Source organism: Rhinichthys klamathensis, unplaced genomic scaffold (genome assembly GCF_029890125.1).
Source record: "Rhinichthys klamathensis goyatoka isolate OS25496 unplaced genomic scaffold, OSU_Roscu_1.1 h1tg000189l_1, whole genome shotgun sequence".
NCBI lineage: Eukaryota > Metazoa > Chordata > Actinopteri > Cypriniformes > Leuciscidae > Rhinichthys > Rhinichthys klamathensis.
In genome coordinates this window covers 1,384,109-1,390,395 of record NW_026606716.1, presented here as the reverse complement: position 1 = coordinate 1,390,395, position 6,287 = coordinate 1,384,109, and the positions used below count along the sequence as shown (strand labels likewise).

General features: G+C 38.8%; 1 pseudogene; it reads left to right on the top strand.

Annotated features, from left to right (window-relative positions):
* The first annotated feature begins 337 nt into the window (after positions 1-337).
* LOC130095261 (tripartite motif-containing protein 16-like) lies at positions 338-6,029 on the top strand (annotated as a pseudogene).
* Positions 6,030-6,287: the final 258 nt, after the last annotated feature.

The window sequence follows — 6,287 nt, the reverse complement described above, 5'->3', positions numbered from 1 at the left end:
CTCTTGGCCTTCCATACGCATCACATCAGATGATAAGCTGAGAATCTCTTCATCAAGTCAACACGCAAACTACCGCAAATAAAACTGAAAGTAAAGCCCAACACAGAATTGAGTCATAAAAACAGAATTTACTGTTTAATGCGGGGATTTAATGGCTCATGTTCTCGGGACTCGGAATAACAATGTTTTTGACTCCACTAGGGCAGATAAACAGCAGTAAAGTAACTCTCATTGACCAGCTGCTTTACAGACACTCCTGTTTTACACTCGTCACTCAAACACACAAGCAGGAAACCACCTTAACTCCTCAGTTCAGAGAAACTGAAGTATTGTTGAGCTGTTGTGTGTTTGTGTCTTACATGCGGTAAAATGGCAGAAGCCAGAATATCTCAGGATGAGTTCATGTGTCCAGTGTGTCTGGATCTCCTGAAGGATCCAGTGACTCTCCACTGTGGACACAGTTACTGTAAGATCTGTATTACAGACTGCTGGGATCAGAAGAGAGTCTACAACTGCCCTCAGTGCAGACAAACCTTCAGTCCAAGACCTGCTTTAGCTAAAAACACCATTCTGGCTGAAGTGGTGGAGAAACTGAAGAAGCGTAAACGTCCTGCTGACTGTTACGCTGGAGCTGGAGACGTGGAGTGTGACGTCTGTACTGGAAGAAAATACAAAGCCGAAAAGTCCTGTCTGGTGTGTCAGGAATCTTACTGTCAAACTCATTTTGACCATCATGAGGAATATCACTCTCGTAAACCACACAAAGTGATTGATGCCACTGGACGACTGCAGGACATGATCTGCCGTAAACATGATAAAGAGCTAGAAATGTTCTGTATTACTGATCAACAGTGCATCTGTGTGTGGTGTAAAGAGTATGAACATAAAAACCACAACACTGTATCAACTGCAGCACAGAGGACAGAGAAACAGGTATGAGCTGAGAGAGATTGATCACGCAGAAATGAAAGTGTCTTTATTTACTCACTCATTTACTCATGTTGGTCCAAACCGGTTTGACTGAGTTTCTTATGTGGGATGTAAAAGATGATATTTTGAAAAATGTCTCATATTTTTGTCAATAAATTGAAAGTCAGTGAGGTACAAAAGTTTCAAGCTCCAAAAAAGAGAAAAAGCATAAAAGTAATTTAAACGACTAGTGGTTAAAAAAAGAAGTACACTTAAGTGTATTGACATGCACTTGTACTGAACTTCAAATTAAAAGTATATTTAAAAAAAAAAAACTGCACTTGCAGATAATATAATATTAAATTAAATGAAAGGCCACTTAAGCGCACGTAGAGGGAGCAAATTCCATAACTGTTTCATAAGTACGCTTTATATAATAAAATTAAAGTTTTATTTTAAAGTACATTTTAATATTTAATATTTAATAATTATGAAATTACATTGTATACTTAAATACTATTTAAAGGAGCATTGCGTAGCTTTTTACTTAAAAAAATCTTTAAGATAGAGTTTTCAGTTGTACATTTATGAGCCAACCATATTGTAATAGAAAGAATGACACCTTAATGTCCACCACGGTTGCCTCTATCAGCCTGTAGGCACAGTTGTGTGTGGAAGGGGGGTCCGTTTTGGCGGAAAAATTCACAAAATGTGACGTCATGCGCGTTCTCGTCTACTTGGGCTTACATCCGGCCATTAGTAAGCAGCGGCAAATCCGACAATCGCTAGCAGTATCGTGAATCAAATGGACTCTGTGGACGGAAAGAAGCGACCAGCCTCCAGTACAATCCAGACACCCACGGCAACTTCTCGTAAGTTTAAAAAAAAAAAAGCCTCATCTAGTGCGGCCAAGATAGAGAGTGACCGGTGTCGGGCAAAGACAAGAGTCAACATTGCAGCGGCTTTAGATTCTTGGATTCTTGGAGGGAGCTCCGGTCAGCGCTGGGTATAAAAACAGACCCCGAGCTGGCTTTCTTTTTACTGCAAAGGTAAGACATAGTTACAGGCCATTTTGTAATGTATTATTTTATTGTTTTTGTGGTTTTTGTTTTTATTGTTAACGAGTGTGCGCACCTAGAACGAGCATGAGACTGGCTGCAGTTTCTCTAACGGCCACTGGTGTCAGTAACAGTCAGAAATTTCAGAACCTACGCAATGCTCCTTTAAGTCACTCTTAAATTTAAATGTAAACTATAATACATTTTTCTATTTAATAGCAATTAACGTGCAATTGAAAACGTTACGTGTCTGAAAACGTTACGTTCAGTTCACACTTATTTCACCATTATATTAGTATATGATTTTCAAAATAAGTACACTTTTTAAAAAGGCATAAGTTTGATTCACAAATGAAATCAAATCATTGATGAACGTGGAGCCCAAATCAAATATGATGACATCAAAAACATCAAACTTCACTGGTGTTTGTGTCATGACATCATGATGTTGAGTCATGTGACTGTGACGTGGAAGAACCAATGAGGTTTGATGTTATTGACGTGTCACCATATTTGATTTGGCCTCTGTAAACCGCTGAGACATTCTTCAAAATATCTTCTGTTGTGTCTCACAATAGAGAGAAAGTCATACAGGTTTGGAACAACATGAGGGAGAGTAAATGATGACAGAATTAAAACTTTAGGCTGAAGTATTCATATAAAGAACTGGGCACTGATGAAATAATGTTGACATTTCAGTTGTCATTCCCTGTCATTGGTTTGTCCTCCAGAAACAGCTGAAGGAGACGCAGATGAAGATCCGTCAGAGAATCCAGCAGAGACAGAAAGATCTTCAGCATCTGAGAGAGGCTGTGAAGTCTCATAAGGTGAGTCTGGAGAAGAAGAGGAGTGTGAGACGTCTCAGTTTGGACTCTGTCAGTCCTGCTGAAGCCACTGTGTGATTGTGATGTGTGTGTAACAGAGCTCTGCACAGACAGCAGTGGAGGACAGTGAGAAGATCTTCACTGAGATCATCCGCTCCATTGAGAGAAGCCGCTCTGAGGCGACACAGCGGATCAGAGATCAGGAAAAGACTGCAGTGAGTCGAGCTGAAGGACGACTGGAGCGACTGGAGCAGGAGATCAATGATCTGAGGAGGAGAGACGCTGAGCTGGAGCAGCTTTCACACACACAAGATCACATCCAGTTCCTGCAGGTAACAGAGATCTAGGAGAACAGGATCATAGTGGACTTGAGCAAGATCCTGCTATGACAGAGAAACATTTCATGAGAGCAGAATGAGCCGTTGACTGAGATGTTGTCAGGAATTCAGTCAGATTCAGTCGCGTGTTGTGTTATCATATAATCATCAGTCAGACGCTCATCTGATCATCTTCTGTTTAAAGAGATGCACTTACAAAGCCCTGGGACATTCACCATTAAATATTAACTCATTTTTCCTTCTGGTTTCTTCTGTCTTGATGAAATCAGTGAACTTGATGATATCAATATCCAGCCAACTAGATTTTTTCATCCTCTTTTTAATCAAATATTTTATTTCTACTAAAATATTTTTACTAATTGGCACCAAAATTGTGTCAGGTGATCTTCAAAGTTGATAATATTGTTATTTCCATAACTGTTTACCTGTAAAACTTTGATGAATTTGTTCACAAAGACTCCAGACAGGAAGTGAGGCTGTATATTAGCAATGCTTATAAAAGCCAAACAAAACCTGACCTTGGGATCCTTAAGAGTCCTTGTGAAGTTTCAGTGTCACTAACAGCCAAAAGCTACATATGATAGTCAATGTACTCGTAGCCTTTGAGCTGCTTTTCCTTAAATCTTCTCAACATGCAGATGTGTTATCATCCAAACACCTGGAAAGTTCACACATAGTCCCTCGTGAAAAATAAGTGTGCTTAATTGAATGCACTTGTAGTGAATTACTTCAAATCTTACAAAGATATACATACACATATATATATATATATATATATATATATCTTTGAAAGATTTGAAGTAATTCACTACAAGTGCATTCAATTAAGCCAAGTCAAGTCTACAAGAGCCGCACAGATCTGATATAGTGCAGGTTATTTGCTGAAGTGTGGAGATGATGAGTTTTGATTTCTGTTTTCTGTAGAGTTTCCAGTCTCTCTCAGCACCTCCTGAACAGACGAACCCGACGTTCCCTTCGGTTCTCTCTCCTCTTTTGATGGCGTGAGAGAATCTGTCCGTCAGCTGAGAGACAAACTGGAGGATTTCTGCAAAGAGGAGATCAAGAAGATCTCAGACGGAGGTAAAGTCCTGCACTCGTTTATACAGACGTGTGTAGAAAGATCCTAAATCTGAACATACAACCGTTTCCGAAATATTCCTACGATTTATAAAACGTCCATTTGAAGAAAAAAATTATTAAATACATCACAGTTTATAAATCACAGTTCATCTTAAATTTAAATGCAATGTGAACAAGTGCATCAAATCCACTGAATGGCCACAAATATCCCCTGTGTATACATGACGTAGGATGATATTCATGGAATTTAGGATCAATCCGATGTGTGTGTTTTATAAATGAAGCCCCTGGAGATTATTCATCTGCTCTTGTTGATGGTTTCTGGTTCTGGTCTGCAGTTTTCAAAGTCTTCTAGAAATAAGTCGACAAATAGCTTTCAGAGTCAAAGTTCCAGGTCTCAGAAGAAGTAACTTTATTGAGCAATTTAACAAAGTGAGATGTTAATTTGAGTCATCTGATCTTACAATGATTGATACATAAGTCTTATACCTTTTTCTTATCGCCAGTGTCCAATTAGCGTCTGTACCGTTATCTCTTACATGTTGCTCCTCCTCGGTATTACACCACAATTAAGATCACATGCTTCGAGGCCTTCTTTCTATTGGTAGCAGATATAGTTCTTTAAAAAATTACTTCATACATGTTTTTTAGTACCTTTCCGTACCTTCCACCAACGTCATCTAGGCATTACATGGGTTTTTAGGTACTTCTCCATCTTTTCATGCCCTATGGCCTACATTTTCTGCTTGGCATTACAGCATCTAGACTCAAGCATTAGATAGAGGAGGGGTGGCGAGATTCTCCAACACTATCAAAAATGAGTCCATCATCTAATATCATACAGAATTATATTAGAAATGTCTCAGAAATGAATGTATTTTATCTCGTCATTTCTCTTCACACTGTTCTTGTCTGTTTATTTCCACAGTCACATTCACCAACATGAATCCCAAGACCAGGAACGACTTCCTACAATGTGAGTCACTAGAAAAACAAGCAGGAAAACTCACTGAATGTGTTCATGTTCTTCCGGTAGAAGGAGAAATAAATCATGATAGAAGAGTTTTATAATTGATCATCTAAATGAGGATTTTGCTCAGGATATTTGGTCATCTCTACTGAGACACTGATGATACATTGAACATTGATTCATGAAGAGATCAGATAGATTACAAGATCAGACAGATTCATAATTCCTGTTTCTGATGTGTTTTCTCTCCATCAGATTCCCATCAGCTCACTCTGGATCTGAACACAGTGAATACACACCTCAGACTCTCTGAGAGGAACAGAGTGATTACTTACACTGACACAGAGCAGCCGTATCCTGATCATCCAGACAGATTTGATTGTTATCGTCAGGTGTTGTGTAGAGAGAGTGTGTGTGGACGCTGTTACTGGGAGATTGAGTGGACTGGGAGTGTGTATATATCAGTGTCATATAAGAGCATCAGCAGGAAGGGACGGGGTTATGAGTGTTGGTTTGGATATAATGATCAGTCCTGGAGTTTGAACTGCTATTCCGACGGTTACATATTCAGACACAACAATATATGCACTTCTCTCCCTGTAAAGAGTAGAATAGGAGTGTGTGTGGATCACAGTGCAGGAACTCTGTCCTTCTACAGCGTCTCTGACACAATGAGCCTCATCCACACAGTCCAGACCACATTCACTCAGCCGCTCTATCCTGGGTTTACTGTTTATTCTGGATCAGTGAAACTGTGTTGATGTTTCAGAACAGATATAGAGAAATTTTACCCATAATACTTTGAGCTGCACAATAAATCAGTAACAGTGAGATGTTATAGAGACTCTTATTTCCTCTTCATTACACTACTACTGATGAACTTCACTGGAATAAAAAAAGAATAAATGTGTGTATCAAATCCTCACAGAGACAGTAAGAACAGAGTGTATGCTTTTCTCAAACTCTGTTTTGATGAAAATCTCATTCTTTTTTTTTTGTAGTGACACATAATAAAATATTTTTAATTATTACTATCAAAAAGTATCTTTCTTTAAGTCTTAGGTCTAAATCTTAAGTATCTTAAGATTTAAGTCCGTGGTGACCTTCT